The following is a 19,672-nucleotide window of genomic DNA, read 5'->3' as shown; positions in this document are numbered from 1 at the left end:
ATTCAATTTCCTAACCAATTCGGCATCACTAACTCAGCTGTAACATTATGGCTCCATCATGTCTGGCCAATGCCCAATACTGAAGTATTTATTTCTTTATTTTTGTTCTTATTTTATCCCCTTTTGTTGCAGGGAAACAAAGAAATCTTTATTATAAAAACACAGTTTTAAGCTCTTTCAGCCCTTCATTACCCTACTTTTAGCCATCAAAAAAATGGATGTAACACAACACATAAACATCGCCTGCTTACAATGATGTCATTTTAATTGCTGATAGTATCAGTTAACATGGCCGATACCAACGTTCTGCTGAAACATGCGGGCCTTATGGTACTGCACAGGAGTCCATTTGCATAGGTTTTTGGCTAGCAGATAAAGAGACTAACACAGATGATATAGAAACACAAGAGTCCTTAAAAAAGCCAAGCCCATATATCCCAAGGGTGAAGATATGATGCATTAAATCCAGTACTGATGGGATATAAAGTTTTTCTAAACACAAGTAAAACAACAGCAGCGTTCTCCACAAAGAACCAAAGTTCAAAAAAGCACACACGAGAAGCAGTTTTTATTGCTTTTAACCATTAGATGTCAGACAATGTAGCACTTAGAATTCTGCTGTTTTGAAATGATGTCCATGAAACTACAGTTACAACATTTATGTAATTCCTTACTAACATCATAGTATAGTAGATGTTTGTTAGCTAGCCCACTGATCTAAGTCAAGAATTGTCATAGCTAGAACCACTCAGTCTTCCTCATTAGCCTTAGCAGACAGGAGCTCCATCGTTCCATAGCCTCTTCATCTTCAAATACTAGCCTAAGTCCACCAATGCATTTTCTCATTGATTTAAAAGGCAGAATTGCTTCCCATAATGCCCTGTCTCTTGTCCCCCCTACCACCTAAACCCACGTCACCCACTAGTACCATGCCAGTTATTGTCTCTTAGCAACAGAAAATGTCCCTCGTTCCCCCTTCTCCCTCCAGAGAGCTCCGGAGGATAATCGATACTGATCATTATAACTGTGGTCCCAGATCTGCCCTTCCTGTAAGGTCTCTCATTACCGGAAAACAGAAAACCCCCCTACTACTCCTAACTCCTGCAGAGAGGAAGAGGGGTGTGATGAAGAGGGCTATCTGCAGAAGGAAGAGGGCTGGCAGTAGTGGGCAGTGAGAAGAAAACAAAAAATGTCCACTGTAATGCAAGGGGCACAAGGAGTTTCCTCAACATACACAATTCATGCAGTTCTTTTTTTTAAGGTACAGGGTGCTACAAAAAAGGAAAAAAAAAAGGTTAATGTCCTACAAAAAATGTAACAGAGCAAGTGAAAGCAAGCACTCTGCAGTGTAATCTCTTAAATCTGTTAATTAAGTCAGAGGTTACTGCTGGTTTTTGTGCAGCCCTCTCCCATGTGAGTCTCCTAGTCCATCTCTCTCCCTCTTCCTGGGTGGTCTGATGCAAGAGCTCACTAAAAACAAATTAGGCCACTTCATCTTCAACAAATTTCCCACGTGTGGGACTAATAAAGGTTATCTTATCTTATCTGCAGTATTTGCAAAATCCTTAAAACCTGAAACAAATCCACACACTATTAACTTAAGAGGCTACAAACTAGGACGATGTGATTTTTCTTTAAATATAATTTTGGCTTCTAATAATTGTGAAAACAAGATATCTTATATACGATTATTGTTTAACCATAAATTTGCATTTTGCTTTATGTAATAAATGTAGTTACCATTTTTTCTTTACAGTTGTGCACTTTGGCAATTCCCTAAAAGTCCAACTCACTCACCGTTTCACCCAAGATAATTCAAAAAGAGCCTTTAATCAACAAGATATAGATAAAGGAAGTAAAAGTCATAACAACATTTCCGAAGGAGAACCTGCAGGGGCACTCTATCTTCTTGGTGGGTCCTGTGCAGCTTTCCTGAGACATGTGTGCCTGCTGCTGCTTGGCCATTTAAAAAGTTTAGCAAAAGCATGATTTTTCTTAGTTATCTTGTTACTCATAACTGTTATCACAGAATTGACAGAAAAACTCATAGGCATGATTTTTTGCCATAAGCAAACAGCCCTTTCACAAATGTGGACATTTAGTAACATGACATTTTTAGAAACAATATTTCCAAGACATGATATGTGCCTGCCTGTTTGCACCACCACCCTGTTACACAATCCACTATCAGCTTGCAAGTACCAATAATGAGAGTGAAAAGGGAGTCTGGCATATACTGAACTAGCTGACTGACTGCTGGTGGCCTTGTGGCTGCCAGAGCACATGGAGATCATCCAGGGAAGTGTGACTTCCTTAAGCTGGTAAATCACGATTAACACTCACGAGGAGAAGCACCACCCTGCCTAGCGCGTGTGTGCCACCTCACTTGACAAATGAAAACTCACATGTGGAGTGTTGATACTGACAATCAGAATTTCACAAACAGTGATTTTTTTCTCTTCCTGACTCATAATGAAATCATGCTCTATGCTTTACATGAAGTAACTCTGTAGACATTATCTTAATACAATTTAGGTCTAGTAATATATAAATGTCTTCCTTTATGAAAGCAAGATATCTCAGATGCGCCATATCCTGTTTTCAAGACCAAGACCAGTGCAAAAAGTAAATAAATGATATCCCATGTTATGCAGTTTACCCACTATAGTTAATCCCCCGTCTTGTAGCATTAATATGCATTCCTTTACTTCAAATCATACTAATATCATCTTTTCTTTTCAGTAGGGTTACGGGAAGTATTCAGAAGTTTAGCTGTGCTTCATTCATTAACCACATTTGCATAATCAGCTCCTTGCGGCTCACAAGGTGTCAAAACCTCATTATGTCAACCAATTTTTTCAGCGCCTTTGTACGTGCTATATATTTGTTAGATTTTTTGTTAAGTGCTCTATGCACTCAGTAAGGTGCATAAAAGTACTAGATGAACCAGTCTGGAGGAGACACAGCTGACGCTATTGTGCAGCTGAACCTCTGAGGTCACTGCAGTACCAGTGTGGAGAAATCTATGAGTGGAAATGCCAGGAAAAAGGAATTAAAGTTATTTCACATGAGTCTGTTTTTCCCAAAGTTACCATGGACATTACATGAGACAATAAGCACCTTGGCAAATACTTGTGAAAGTCCCCTACTTTTCCCATCTAGTACCACATCACAGTTGTCATGTGGTGTCCCTATATGCCCTAGGGACTTATAGGGACATTACACAGTCCCTAGGACATAGGGACAGGTTTCCTTGGGTTTTTAGCATATCCTGTAGTCATTTTGCATCTCTTTATAGCCCTTTAATGTTTCTTGCAGCAGTGCTTTTTAGGTGAAGCCCAGTGGCTCATTTGACTAAACGGTAGGTCTGTAAAAAATGGATTCATGAAAAAAAAAAAAACGTAACTGCACATTTATTGCAGGTACTGTAGAAATATGTAGACAGCCCTCTGTTGGCATCTGTCACTCTGTATACTGTTGTAGTATGTCTCTGTCTTTACTACTAACAAGCTGGATAACAACAAACATTCAATTCAATGTACACCACTTACTCATGACCCATCTGAGTCCATCAGCATCACCAGTAATCAGGTTAGAAATGATTAGGGCCCAGCTACACTACACCAAAGCAGCAAGGGGGCTGTTGGCTGGTTATGATTGGCTTGACTGGCTGGATTCATTAGTTGCTGTGATGAAATATTCATAAAAGGAACAAGTTACTTCCCAGGGAAACGCTGGATGCCATCATTCAAAACAGCCTACATTATTAATCAGCACCTTTTTCAACACAAAGGGTCCATACTTGACACGGTGTGCACATGCACAGACATGACGCAAGCCCTTAAGCACATACATGGAAGGACACAGACATTAGCTACCTATCTTTCCCGGTTCCCACTGCCAGAAAGGAAATTCCATTCAGCATTGCCGTAAAGGGACTGTTAACAGCCCAGTAACTGAGTAGGACACTGGATAGAGAATAATGATCGAATAACGGTGTAACTGAATCAGCTGTCTTATCAAAGTCGGGAAATGGAAACAAATTTGGTTTTAGGAGTCTGTTGTTACTGCATTTCTCTTGTACAAATATTTATCAAAGAGCCTCTACGGACTGGGACAGCACACAGGAACACCTTTCATAAAACAAATGGGCATTTATTTGAATGGTCTGCTCTAAATGAAAGGCTGGGTTCACAGATTTCGCTGCTTGCAAGTGAATACCAATTAATCCTAATTACATCTTCATCAACCAACTCCAAATGGTTATTCAGCACCATTTTGCCAGGATGATGAATATCTTTGTGGCCACAAACACAAGCTGAATGAGACATTAAAGTAATTTATCCTTAAAGCGAGAACTTAATCGAGCTCTTGTGGGTGAGAGGATGGCTTTGTTGTGGTAAATAAGAACAAGGAGCGATAACGGAGAACAGGAAGAGTACGGAGAGAAAAAAGGTGAGGGCAAAAACAATTTGGATAATAATAAGAGCAAAAGAGCAAAAAAGGAGTAAAACAATGCTTTACAGTTGCCTGATGGCACTCATTTAGGAGCAAATCCCTCTACTTCTACCACCAGCTCACCAGAAATAGATCAAAGGCTGACTTGATCAAAGAGAGAACGATCCACTTAGCTGCCTCTTTGCCCCGTTTTCCTCTGTCATCTAATTTCCTCAGAATAGAGGGATGATAGCGTATGCTAGTGTTGCACAGTTTTTTTGCCTTGACTACTCTGGTTAAACTTTTTAGGTGAATAGACAACAGCTTATTTTACTCCCCCACAAAAAATATTAAACCAATTTTTTTTTTTTTAAAAAAAGCTCAGCTCCTTGTGATATTTCTTAAGGATTTTTACTCACACCTATATAAGCAAAGCCAGTGAACTTTTTCATCATGTATGTGTCTTGGCTGATTTAAAATATTGTTCCTTGCGCCATTTTAAAGTCATTTATGATATATACTGCTGTATGAATATTAAAATGCAGTTAACGTTGCATTCTAATGTGAAAATAACATATTATGATTACTGCACTATGCCTAACTCCTTTCTTTCGACCAATGCCCAGTTGTTTTCTTTTTTCCACTACAGTTCCTCCTGCTGTGTGGCAACCCAGTATATGGTGTATATATCTCCATGTCCCAGTTTCCCTTACGTCCATTCCTCTTTCCACCTCCATCCTGTGCATGGAAGCCAGTAGCGTTAGCTATTGCCTCTCACCCAGTCTGAACTCCAAAGAGATTTTGCTGCCGATTGGAGGCAGCTGGCTCAATGCGTCTGAATCTCCACCCCCATAACCACCCCTCTCAGCCATGGTTATTCAGAGAGTCAGTCATAACACCCAACAAAAGCTAGCAGATGCATGGTTCACAAGCAAACAACACAGCACAGGCAAACGAAATAGTCTGGACTGTGAACTGTGCCCTAACACGGTTCAAGTCCAGACAGTACTCTCTGCTCCACTAAAACTGACCTCAGTTATCTGGCAGGCATGAAAATATTGCACCATTTGCACAGCTCACAGGAGTGTATCTTTGGCTGTCTATGTCACTTTGCAAACTTCAGTTCATCCTTTTTATTTCACATAGGAGCTGGCTCACTGACTAGGCTGCCTTTATACTCTAGAACAACACTACTTGAAACCAACAAGCCATGCTGAAAATAAATCAGACAGGCAAAGCATGTTCAAAAAAATTATATCATTGTGATCAGAAGACCAAATTACTGTAAACTGAAAATAATTACCGTAATTGTCGGGCTATAAGCCGCTACTTTTTGCACAAGCTTTGAACCCTGCGGCTTTTAGTCAGGTGCGGCTTTTCTATGGATTGTCCATGATTTTTGTCATATCGTAAGACGATTTGTTTTGTTTGTTCCGCTGTTGTACGGCACTACGTTGCCTGGCGGAAGGATCGGGGTTCAAGAGTGGTATGTTAGTCACATGTCCGTCCGCCAGGCAACGTAGTGCCGTACGAAGTAGCGCGAAAAACAAACTTCAAAGTAGCACTACGCGTTCAGCGGGAGTCGTGGATGATGAGCGGCGATAAACTTGCAAAAAGCAAGTTATGCCCAACTCCACCGGTGGATTCTGACAGCGTGGAAAAGTGCGAAAACATCCACGATCACCAACGGATTTTGAAGGGCTGGACTGCTGCATGATGGAGAGGAGGACACCGCCACGGCCCTTCTTAGGGTGTTCGACTCTGACACTGACAACGAGGATTTCTTTGGTTTTGAAAGTGACAACGAAGGAGAGAAGCGGAGAGTGGATGACGAAGCCATCCTGAGCCTGTTAGTATCCGACATTGGAGAAGAGGACTTTGGTGGTTTTAGAGCGCAGGAAGAAGAGAAAGATGGTGAATGACTGACTTTTCTTCTTGTTAAAGCCGTGTCACTGCACCTGAGCCTAAAAGGTAGGCCGAATCTATTTTCCTGGTGTGCTATAGGTTACTGTTATGTACTACATGTGCAAATATGTACCCATAACTTGTTTTTCAAAAATATTAATAAAAGGGGTGTGTCTCCAAACAGCCATCTCTTTCCTGACAATTCCCTTTGTGCATATTCTCTTACATATGATAAGTCAACATTGAAACACCTGCGGCTTTTAGTCAGGTGCGGCTAATGTATGTACAAAACAGGATTTTCCCCTGATTTTAGCTTGTGCGGCTAATATTCAGGTGCGCTTTGTAGTCCGGGAAATACGGTACAAAGAACAAGTGCCTACTGTATGATATGACAAGTCCCAGATGAGTCAGTCAGAATTAAAGTTGCAATTTGGTGGCCCCATCACAGAATAAGCTCTTTATTTAATTACTACAGATTATTTTGATGAACAGCTTGTCAAAGAGCATACACTGTTATGAGATTTACAGAAAAATTATACGAGGAACATGAAACACCTTATAACACATTGTGCTCAGGTGTTCCAGATACCAGCAGAGACTGCACACAGCGGCTTTGATCTGCTGTGTAAACGTAAGATGACAGTAAGGTGAAAAAGCAACAATATATATCTAAATTTAAAGTGTCACCATGCATTACACTATTCTGAAGTAGGGCTGCTCAATTAATCGAATTTTAATCACGATTACGATCTGGGCTTTCAACGATCATTAAAAATGACTGAGCCGATTATTAGCCCCTCCCTCATTTATCCGCGACACCTTAAAGGCCGGTCCGTGAAAATATTGTCGGGCATAAACCGGTCCGTGGCGCAAAAAAGGTTGGAGACCGCTGATTAAGAGGACCCGAGGGAAGCTCGGAAAGCTAAGCAGAAGTTATTTGGAGAGTTATTTGGAGAGTGACTGCCGTTGGTTGAAAAGAGAGTTAAAAAAAAAAAAAACTTCAGTGGTGTTGCACACTATTTTATATTATTTTTTTAAAGTCATTGTTAACCCTTTAAAGCCGGTCAGAGCAGCACGCTCCGTTTTGCGTAACTATTTTTAAATCCCTGTAGAACCTGAACCGTGTAAGCTAGCGCAATAATTTGTTTTGCATATGAAACCGGAGGAGTTGTACTTACATCTTATGCCATCAGCTTGTCCTCGGTCACGGTTTCCTTCCACATAAAGCTTTGCAAAAATTGCATAAAAAGCGCTTGCAGGAACAAAAACATAATATTCCAGAAACACGCTTTGCCGATCCGATCAGCTGTTCGTAACACTTCCCACAGTGAAACAAACGTCAGCGCGAACTGTCGCATGTCCGCCATTTCCTGGCCGAAACCGGAAGTGACGTCATTTTCGCGGAAATGTAGTTTTTTACTTGTAGGCCTTAAAAACCTCTACTGGTCATGTTTGACTTTTCTGAATAGTTTCTGGGATGTTTGCACTGCTGGAAATAGTTTATTTTGATGCACATGCTGTTTTCTTTGCAAATTTGCATCATAGGATTGTTTTTTTTTTTGTTTTTCCTGCAGTATATAAAAATTGGTGTATCTCCAAAATAAAACTATGAAGACACTCAAAATAAATTTCCTGTTGTTGTAAACTATTTTTTGCAACTTTTTTGTATTTAAAGTTTTGAGGGATAAACCTCTTAAATTTCTCCAAGTAGAAATATATGTAAAAAAAACAAAACAAAAACGATATAAATTTTTTTGTAGTTTATTGCACTTTTTTGCAATTAATGTAGTTACTATGGACTTAATGCATACATATTATTAAAATATGGGCTATAACAGTTATTTAGCAACTTGAAATGCTCCCACAAATGGCACTACAACATGTAAAAAAAATAATATAAGCTCTGGCGGACTTGGTTCTATAGTAGGTCTTAAAGGGTTAAATAAATATCGTCAAATAATCGCGATCTCAATTTCAGTGAAAATAATCGTGATTATCATTTTTGCCATAATCGAGCAGCCCTATTCTGAAGTAGAATAAAATGGTAAAGTAATCCCATCCAGAAACCCTATGTGTCATACTTTATAATGTTAGGTAAAGACCCTACAATACTATAGAGGGAACCCAAACAATCAGCACTCAGCGACAGTGGAAAAGAAGAACTCCCTTATAATAGGAACAGATCTTCAGCAGACCAAGACTCCAGGAATTGCAGTCATCTACTGAAACTGGCTGGGTAATGAGAAAAGAGAAGAGAAAAAACAAAAGCACAGACAGACCGAGGACAAAATGCAAACTAAAACAATAGAGAAAACATGCAAAGCCAAATATGACTAAAACCGATGAAAAGTGCTGTGTGGAACTCATTTAAATAATGAATATGAGGCCCAGTACAAATTCTGTCAGAAAAGGCTAACATGTCAATGATGTTTTGGGTGGGGGATCTTTGAAGAAAAGTTGAATAAACAAAAAACTGCCATCTTTATCACAATGCTCAATAAAAGAAAAATTTCAAAAACTTGTATTATGTCATTACTTAGACAATATTCAAATGCAGTTCCGGTAAAGTACTGCAATGTGTTACTTTAGTAAGTGGTAATGTTTACCATAATCCATTCTTTTTATAACTCCAAATCCATTCGGTCTTTTCACAAATTCCATCTCCACCATTGCCACTGCTTCATAAAATGTCACAGATATGTTAAAAACAAGGAAAACTCTAACTTGCCTCACTTAAAAACAAAACAAAACAAAAAAACAAAGCCACGCATTCACATACACATAAATCAAACTGGATGATGTCAAGTGACATTAACTGGGCCATTTTTTAAGGACAAGGGTAATTAAGTTACTGCCAACAGTACAAATACACTTACTGCAGGATGAGGCAGGTTAAGATTTGGTTCAGGGTTTACATGAAACTGAAGTGGCTGAGCTATGCATCAGAGTAAGCTGACCCGCACAGACTGACAAGTCTTTCTTTTCCCCCCCTTCATTGTTAGACCCATTATATATTCTTGGAAATTCAGTGTCACTCTACTACGGAAGGACAAATATTTACTCACACTGACAACTTTGGGAAACCTTAGACGTTGGGATCAAACATATTTGTAAAATGACTAAAGAAGCTAACCTTTAAGCACAAAGGCACCAAACACTTGTTCGAAATGTGAGCTCTTGCATTAAATTCTTTTAAGGTTTGAAATGCTACTGTGTCTATAGTCTGGTTTACTAGCTGGTAACCTTGAATGTTTGGAACAACTTTGCAGTAATGAGGGGCAGGAAGAGAAACAGCATCATAAAGTTGCATGACAAAGCCTGTTATTTCCATTCTTATGGGACAGAAAAAACTAGTATACAACACATAACTGAAGACTTCGCTGATACTATTACATGTCTAGAAACTTTATGGTGGATTATAGTAATTAATCACTGCTGTTGGCATAAACTTCAAAGTATCTATGGCTACTGGTAACGTTAATTCCTCTCTCTCTTTTGCACTCACCCACTCATGCACACACACACACACACACACACACACACACACACACACACACACACACACACACACACAGGTTTCAAACTTCCCATAACACTAAACTTAACGTCAGACAAGTTACCTAAAAGGAAAGCCTCTGCAGGTAAAAAAGTTTCACTTCACCTTCAATTTCAACTTCTCTTAACGTTCAACCGCAATGCAGCATGTTGTCAACGAATGGTCCACTAAGTATATTCAGCAATCTTTGACTGATGATTTGAGTCCTCGACTTTCAGGATGCATCCCTGACATACAATACCGGTTACTATTATTATTATTATTATTTATTCCCACAATCATTCTCTGCAACAGATCCAAAAAGCCAGTATCAGTTGACCTCTAAATACTTGCAAAGAAGCATTAATGTGTAATTTCAATAAAAACTTTATCTTAAATTCACTTGAAACTACTATACTTACAATTAAAAGGTCTAAACTCTATGGCTCTGTTACCAAGACATGAACTAATCCTAGTTTTACACGACTGAACACGTTTTTTAATCTAGGACTAGGTTCAATACATGTCAGGGAAACACAGTAGGGTGCTCGTTTAACAAGGGTCAACAGCAGACATAAAAACACATTATTTTAAATTGTTCATTAAAAAAAAAATTTACACCTCAAATCTCCTTTCACGCATTTAAAAAAATTTCACAAACTAGGTTGTATGTTGGCATATAATTAACCACTCTTCTTATTCTTCCCTAGTTACCATGTGGAGCTAGATATGGATCTAGTCTGATAACTGAAACACTGACACGCACTGTACTCGGTTATCAATCTATGTGGAGACTAACATTTCTCTTATATCTAATTCCTGGATGAGTCCCAGTTTGAAATCATTGTCTGAGTTTCTTAGAAGTATTCTGACACACTTTTTCCACAGAAAATCATAAAGTAAAGCAACGAGGCATGCCAGAGTGTGGTATGCTCTCCTGCATTTCAGTCATGTCTCACGAACCTCTGATGTGGCTTGGGAGAGATCCACATGGGCTCCAGGTCTGGAAAGGGGACAGGGGATACTCAGACAGCCTATCATAAAAGGCTGTTTCATAATACAGTGTAAGAGGTGAGCCCCATTGCCACATATTCATAACAACTCCTACTTGTGCTTTCACTCTCCTATCACCAAACATTTATATTTTTTTTAGTACACGAACTATTACCTAATGAAGCCCAGATTCCAGGAAAGCAGGAACTGAATCAAACGAATTACCTAGGGCCGATACCCCTCCTCCACTTCACATTTTTACTCTCACTCTAATCAACCCAAAGGCAATAAATGAGATTTATCACTGGCACCAATTGGAGAAAGGGGGAACAAGCTAGCAAAGACAAGGGCTGAAGGAGAATGGAGGCCAAATCACAAACAGTGGGGGGCATGAGCCATTGCTTAGTAGTGCATCACAGCTGTTTGGCCTCCCCAAACCAATAAGACCAGGAGTAACTAATTTCCCAATTTCATCTCAAGTCAGAAAGTATTTTAAAACCATAATCTACATGAAAATAACCCTGCAAATATTTCTCATCATGTAAACGTAAAGTAAATTCTGAAAACTTTTACCCGAGTCATAGGTAAGTTTTTCTAAAAGCAGAAACCATAGGCAATTAGTGAAAAACATCCCTTACTGCTCTCCCCTAAAAAATTTTCCTGACATCAGAAGGTCTACTTTCAATTCAGTTTTTGTCATTCAATGAGCACTTCATTTACAAACCAGACAATAAGCAGACTGTTATGTCTTCAGATAAATTACAATATACAGTTTTTTCACAATCACTACACTTTACAAGTTACTTTTTAAAGTGTAAAATCTTCACATGTAAAGCTTTTGTATTTTATGATTTAAACAGCGTGTCTTGATCTACATTCAAAATACTCTTTCCAACAACTTTCCAACGTCATCCGGTGGATGTTACTGGACCTTTTAGCAACCCTTGTACTGCATGTGTAATACTCTTGCGTTAAACAAAGCCTGAACATACATTACTATTTAAAAATAGTAAAAATTTCAGAGGACATGTCTTAACACTTTTAAAGCATATGCAACTTGCTAATCCTGCTATGTGAAACACCCACATATTCTCTGTGTGTCATCTTTGTAGTTCCTGCAGGCTCTAAACATGGTGCCAACAGATCTAGTGTGCAGTGACCCTCAGAGTCCCTGCAGGGCAGACAGCCATCAATTGTCTGGCACAGAGGAAAATTAGAAAAGGGGAGCTGTTCAGCATAAACACACACAGAAGTAGAAGTGGAGCTCAACCACTGTTATTGCTCATGCAAACCTTTTTTTTATACACGCACTTAAAATACAGCCTGGTATGCATGGTTACCAAAAGTAGCTATTATTACATGAGTGATTAACTGGTACTTTATTTGTTTTAACCAAACCAACAAAACTTCCCTTAAATTCAAAGCCACTTTTCTCTATGTATGGGTATCTGTAAAAGCATTATATTCTAGTGTAGTACTTAAGTTGCTGGGTAGGTGATATAATACGTAAGTAAAAAAAAAAAAACCCTGTCTGTTTCCATTTAAGTTCAGGAGAGTGGGGGAGATTTGGCTGCAAGAGGGATTTTACAACAAACAACACCAAGTCAATTGACCTCATCACAGGGGTTTAGATATTTTTGACTAAAACTGTGACAAAAGCCTAGCATGTTGTTCATTTCGCAGCCACCAAATACTATCCATCAACAAAAGGAGAATGACATAATTAGAAAAATAGCCAGGCACCATGGCAACCTACTGTGTCAAGGCTTGCATAGGGCTCGACTAGCCTTTGCTGCAGGCGAGAAACACAGTGGAAACCAAATAGCGAAAATTGCAGGAAAGAACTGGAGGGGACAGCTATGTGGGAGCCATTTTCATTTCCTTATGAGTCAAATCCAAACGCTCCAATGTGTTTGGTTTCAGCCACATCAATCTGATTTTTTTCTGTATTAAACATATAGCTTAAATTCGTGGAAGACATGACCAGTGGCGTGTTTAATCCGGACCCTTCTACTATAATAAGTTAAAGCACCCTGGCACAGAATACTCGCATACTTTAGCCACCTCTTTGACAAACACAACATTCCTAACAGTGGTACATACACGTCATAATCATATAATGAAAAAGAAGTGTGCGGAAACATGTATTACACGCACAAAGTTTATTGTTACCAAGTACGCTTACAACTTTCAGCCTTTCTTCTGTCTCATTTGTTAATTAATACATTAGATGCACAAACTGGGGCAACATCTCCCCAAGGTCTCCGAGAACAACAGTACTTTTCAACTAACTTGACTTGCTTTGAGATTATACTAAATGGCGTTGTTCCCTCTCCTGTAATTCAGCTAAAGTTAGTGTGTACGCCTACGCGATGAAAGTAAGCAGCATTTTTTAAATAAGCTGAAAATACAGCTTGTGTTGATAAAAGTGGACGCACTGGTTTCAAACAGCACAAAGGAAAACAGCCAAAGCTCTGCGTACAGTATCACTGCCACTACTGTTAGCTTAGTGAACGACAAACGACATATCTATTACGGAGTAACAAACAAACCAACACTGGCTTCTGAATATTTCTAATTAATATGCTTCGTTTTCTTACCGAAAAATCGCGTACGACTGCTGGTCAAGAAAACAATGATTAGGCAAAGTATACCTGGTTTTACTTCACTAAAATCAACCATACTTTGTATAGCTCATTGTGCTAGCTCTGGTAGCATAGCTCATAGCCTTTTTCCGACTTTGGGTATGCTCGTTTTACACTAACATGCCTGGCACTTGTATGTTATTGGAGAGAGAATACACTCTAGTTTAGTACATAAAATATCAGTTTGTCCAGATTTGTGTTAAAATAGTTTTTGTAGCAACTGCTACCTGTTTCTCTTTAAATGATAAAGATAGCATGGAAATTTTTATTGACCCAAATTACTTGCTGGTTGGCTAATATTAAAGCGATAGCGTGTAACTCCGTAACACGCTAGCTAAGATAGCCACCGGACTTTCTCGAACACAGCATAACGAAGTAATTAACATCGCTATGTGTGTTTTATTTGCTCCTAACTTCCATGGGTTTCATGACATTACATGTATATCGATAACGTCCCATTCGTTTAATCCAGTCCAGGCGCCGAAGAGCCGGCGTAGCCCGTCGGAAAAAACGTGCGCGCCTAGGAGAGGCTGCCCTGAACGCATCTTGTTATAAGGCTACTGCCGATGTGTCGCTCGCATTTTCCCAATATAATCGAAGTACACTTACCGTTGACGTGTTTCCTATTCTCAAACCAAACCCCGAGCTCACGGCCTGATTTTGATCGAAGACTCGCGTCAAAGTAACAGAAATAGGGAATTTTATCCAACTTATTCTTCGTAGTTGTTTTCTCCACTTCCTGATTGAGACGCTGCCATTTTGAACAGCGAAAAAATATTTCCGCCGTTGTCGTCACACACAAGAGCCGCTCGTTCAGATCCCTCGAGGACTCTGCTTGTTGATCGAGAACAGAAAACAGAAGAGCACAGAAATAGTTAAGTGTTTGGCCCACCTGAGACAATGCGTCAAGTTAGACAAAATATATAAAGCGGTGACAAATGAGCGCTCAGCAGTTATAGCTAAGTTAATAAACAGCTGGCCAAGAAATAAATACTAATACCCTAATAATAACAAGCAGCTCAGTCAAAGGTATGCAGATGCTGAAATTCAGATCGACTATCTGATAAATAAATAAAATATTTCATAGTTTTAAAAACAAGTGTAAGTCTACAATAAACCAATATAAATAAAAATAAATAAATAATACCGACAAACACAGTTTTCACTGGTTTAAACAATATGTAACTTAATGTAAGTGTGCATTAGGTTATAAAAGTTTAGAGGTTAAACCTCGTAGTGCTACATCACCCCAACAGACCACTTTGCGCTCAGGCTGCAGTTTTAGGCCTTTTATTCTGTTGAACCAGCTCCCTTTTTGGGGACAGACACCTTCTCTGTTTTTAAGATTTGACTTAAAACTTTTCCTTTTGATATAGCTTATAGTTAGGACTGGATCAGGTACCCAAACTCCTCCTTAGTGGTGCAAGAGGCCCGGGTTGCTGGAGGCGTCCCATGATGCACTGAGGGTTTCTTTTTCACTTACTTCTTTTCACTTTCTGTGGTTGTACCCACTCTGCATTTAATCATTAGTCATTATTAATCTCTGTCTCTGGTCCATCATTGTGCTTTTTGTCATGTCTACCCCATCTCACTCCCAACCGATCAATGGCCGAGGGCTAACCCTCCTTCAGCCTGGATCTTTAAGAGGATTTTTCCGTTAAAAGGGAGTTTTTCCTTTCCACTGTTGCCAAGTGCTTCCTCATTGGGGCATGTGTGATTGCTGGGGTTTTCTCTATGTTACTGTATTGTCTTTACCACACAGTATAAAGAGCCTTCAGGTGACTGGTGTGATTTGGTGCTATATAAATAAAACTGAATTCTTAAAGTATGTCACTTTAAACGGTCTTGTTAGGCGCTATGTGCATTTGTTTTGTTTCAGCTACAGTTTTAAGAACTAGGTTTAACCAGATTCTTTATTTTCATATATTAATTAATTAACCTATTTTACAGTTTTTCCCTTCCATGGACCAACATTCTGTGCACAATCCCTACTGCTACTCTTGCAGGTTCAAGTATTACTCCTGAAACTGCTGATAATCATAAATGTAAGAAAAGTATGATTTATTGCTATGTTTTTATGCAGTTGTTTTTTGATATCCATATGCTTATATGTAGGGTGTATATGTCTCTGTTTTTTCCTTCTTTTTGTGAGGTTATTGATCCAGCCGTTGAGTTTCTACAAACATGCTCTAATTTTGCATCTTTGTCATGAAATAACCTTCAGCGCACATTAAAGTTGAATGTTTTTATCTCCGTGGGAGAGTTCAGAGCTCTCATAAAGACTCCTGTAACTAGAGAGTGTAACCGCTATTTATAAGCCGGACCTTGTATTTGTGTTATTTTGACTCTGACTTATTTTATTTTGTTTGATGTGTTTTGATGTTACATTTGATTTTTAACAGTTGGTCTCAAGGGACCTCCTGATTAAATAAAGGTGTAATAAATAAAATGAACAAGAAAAAGCACTCCAAAAGGAAAAAACCTCTTCCACAGCAGCCAGCTCACTGGACAGTATTCACTTTTAGGGAAATAGTATTATATTTTTATAGCCATTTTTTATATATTATATTCATTATATTAATTCATTTTGTTTTCTTTGTTTATTTTAAAAGTACTTTAATAGGCCTGCAGTGAAAAAAGTTTTTTTTTTTTTAAAAACTGTAGTAAAAACTGCAAAAAACAGTGCAAAGTGCAGGTTTATGTGCAGGTGTATAGCATTAATTTCATTGTTTAGTAAAATTAGTTAAAATTTTAAGTAATAATCTTTTTAATGAACAAAAGGTTTTGATCAGAAATTTATTTTGTTTCCTAAAAAACAAAAAAAATGTATTCAGCAACATCGCACATCTATTCAAATTGTTATGTATTTTAACAGTTATAACCTCTTTCTGTAAATTAACAGATTCATAATAAAATCAATAAACTGTACTCGAAATTATCCCATGCCAACCCATTCTTTTCAGTCTGAAAACCTATTGTCATTTTTCAGTAACATTTCGAGCGTTTAAGAAATGGGTACTTCATCATGCTCAGAATAATGCACTTCAGCAATGTGTGTGATGTGGGCAAATGTGTGTATTGTGTTGACAATACACACAACACTTATAAGAAACATATAAGGTTATAAGGTTTTTGTCAATTTTGGACCAATAAATTATTAGGTTGACCATGCAAATTTTAATGAACTGTTAATACAACTGTACACAGCTATAAAGTTTTAGCTGAATTAATTTAAAGCTTTTAAAGCTGTCTTCTTAACAGAGAATGACAGAACAAATGCACACAGATACTACCAAAAACTTAAACTCCTTGGCGCAGGTAAAAAGGATAAATCAGGAATGCCTTGAAGGAATTTCTTGAAATTTAGCACAAACTTTTGTTTGTAATGTAACACTGCCTGATTAGATTTTGGTATGCAAAGGTAAAAGTGTATGTACTGCCTAAGACAACTGGAAAAGTTCAGGCTGTCACAGGTACTCTTGCTCAGGTTCTACCTCACCATTCATCACAACAGCTTTCACCACTTTATTGTTTGGCTCCTGAGCTTTGCTGTAAGTGTAGAAATACAGTAAACTGGGTGATGGGCAGTATAAATACTTGGTTGCCAGTTACTCCATTTAACAGATGTAAACTCTTCCCGGAAAAAGAGGGCAAGGGAAAGGTCATCAGAAAGTTGGAGCTCTGACAACACTTTCATCCTTTTTCTCCCCCAGGACATAACCATCATAGAGCACAATATTTAAACAGTTTCCATGTGTTGTTAAAACATTTATGCAATATCATCTAGGCTAAATACCTGCAGTCCAGCCACTTTTATTCTCTTTGTTTCACTTAGACTCTAGGGTAAATTATTCTGTTTAGTTTATTTTGTCATAGTGTGAATATATTTTGCTTTTAACTCATCTCTTTGTTGCTCTTTTGTTTTTAACTATGAAATAAGGTCTAGGCAAATGCAGCTGAAAGATCAGCGTCAGCATGACTTCACATAACACGCTTTTAGCCTTTAGTCATGCACTGACTACTCATGCATTGTCATTCGTATATGTTTGTGTTCTATCAGAATCACCTTTATTAATCTAGCATAACCTTTAAATAACCTTTTTATTACAATCAAACAAAGGTATCACTTCATATGAGCCTGGACAGACATGGACATAAATTCCAACCTGACTGGCTGGCAGTGGCATATCAACCATGATGTCACACCACTTTCATTTCAGCAGATCTATCAGACTACTTCCCCACAGACAGTTATTCTATAAAAGCATGTTTCATTTAAGATGTGAAATGGAGTACATGCTCTTCTTCCTCCTGCAGGTCACTCTTTCATTTTGGTATCAGTCTGTCCATCCTGTGATATTGAACAACGGAGCTGGAAGAGATCCAGTTGTTTCCAGCAAACACACATTGCCACAGCCTTCCTGGTAAAACTGCCTTCCTCTTATTCCCAACAATAGAGGTTGGTGGGAAGCAAAGGGCGATGTGTATGCGTGTGTGTGTACATGTGTTTGTATTCAAATTCACTTTTCTTTTCTTTTCTTTTCTTTTCTTTTCTTTTCTTTTCTTTTCTTTTCTTTTCTTTTCTTTTCTTTTGGAAAGATACTGGCAGGGTGGTGCTCTTTTCTTTCTGTCAAGTATTCTTGTTCTCTCTTGTGTTAGCGAGGTGGTGGTTGATGATACAGTATGTGAAAGCAAAATAAAACCTTCATGATGCATTCTAGTTCTTTACAGTACTTTGGCTCATCTCTGAAGGTGTTTCCACTTAAGACAGTTACTCATTCCTCAGCTGATTCACTGTCCAGTAACAATAACTGCAAAGTCTCAGTTTCTGCCATAATACTCTGAGCAAATGCTGACTGATGTGTGCATCATTAATAAAAATCTGCTCTATGTCAAAGTTCAAAATGAACTGTAGTTTCTCAGAGTTTATTTGCACACAAACATAGCAGGATTTTATTTTATTTTTTTAGCGTTTGGCTCACCCTAGTGGAATTTTTCTGACAATGCTTTCTTTGACGTGAGCTGGATTATAAAGTTCGAGACCTCAAAAGCCCAAGCCGTTGTGCAAAAACACATAAAACCAGGCCACGGCACACAGGCATAGTGAGGATTTGGCTCTGTTGAGAAATTCTGATAATTAGTAGAAAAAGAACTGCGGAAACATTTCCTGTCTACAGTCTTGACTGTATGTCACAGATTAACGGTCTGCAGCAATCCTTCTTTTGACAAGACTATAGGAATGCTACGGCTCCTTTCTTTCTTTCTTTCTTTCTTTCTTTCTTTCTTTGAAAATTTGCAACTCGTTGAAAGCAAATGATTTACTTAAATAGAGCTTGGTGTATGCAGTCCTGTTTCAGCAGAAACGTGAATGTCACTCCCTATCAAATCAAATGCGCAGAAGATACAAACCTTACAATTAGGGTCTATTTTCTTGTGGGAAGTTTGCGCAAGTTCTCAAATGCTATTTGATGTGCAGACATTTTCATAACTTTAGAGTGTAAAGGGTTCATTAATTGAAATCAAATTGTGATTTAGCTTTTGTTCAAGTCAAGTCAATTCAATTCAATTCAATTCAATTTTATTTATATAGCACCAAATCACAACAACTGTCGCCTCAAGGCGCTTTATATCGTATCAGTTCAACACTGTTGTATTGTATGTCTGAGTATAGAGAAGGCATATTTCATATAACTAAGCATTAAATGCCTCACATAATCAGTATACGTAAGCTGAAAACGTTGCATGGCCTAATATGGAATGTAGGCCTATTATCTAATACGACTTATGTAAATCTCTGACAAAACCAAATTGCCCAACTTTCCCCCCAAAAGCTTCTTTGTTACCACTCATTCTTTCCCCAGTAAATGCCATGTCTGCCTCGGGCCAGCAGTAATTTGATTAATTCACCAAACGTAGCCAGACGGTAAGACCCTGCTCTCCTTCTTTTTCATTTATTTCACTGTTAAGGTTTCATTTTAAATGATACTTTGTGGAACTCATTCATCTAATTTTGCTTAATACCATTTAATTTCAGTTTTCAAGTTAATAATGTGCTGATGTTATTAATATTGGCTCAGTCGACTATTTAAATTTGTTTTTATTGCTGGATGAGAATGCTATTCACTTATAATTGCATTATATTTTCATCCTTAGTGTG

The 19,672-nt window shown here is 38.3% G+C and overlaps 1 protein-coding gene across 3 annotated transcripts in view; it reads right to left on the bottom strand.

Moving 5' to 3' along the window:
- sbno2b (strawberry notch homolog 2b) overlaps nt 1–14,269 on the bottom strand; it is a 64,915-nt gene extending 50,646 nt beyond the window's left edge. For all 3 annotated transcript variants that reach the window (XM_085348310.1, XM_085348313.1, XM_085348314.1), the window contains exon 1: nt 14,125–14,269. The gene's annotated coding sequence lies outside the window, so the exon portion shown is untranslated. The remainder of the gene's footprint in view (nt 1–14,124) is intronic.
- Nucleotides 14,270–19,672: the final 5,403 nt, after the last annotated feature.

This window comes from Diplotaxodon limnothrissa, linkage group LG23 (genome assembly GCF_057381915.1).
Source record: "Diplotaxodon limnothrissa isolate DT_005_m linkage group LG23, D_limnothrissa_male_GT1.1, whole genome shotgun sequence".
Taxonomy (NCBI): domain Eukaryota; kingdom Metazoa; phylum Chordata; class Actinopteri; order Cichliformes; family Cichlidae; genus Diplotaxodon; species Diplotaxodon limnothrissa.
The sequence above is the reverse complement of the archived record's forward strand: the minus strand, read 5'-3'. Positions and strand labels throughout refer to the sequence as shown.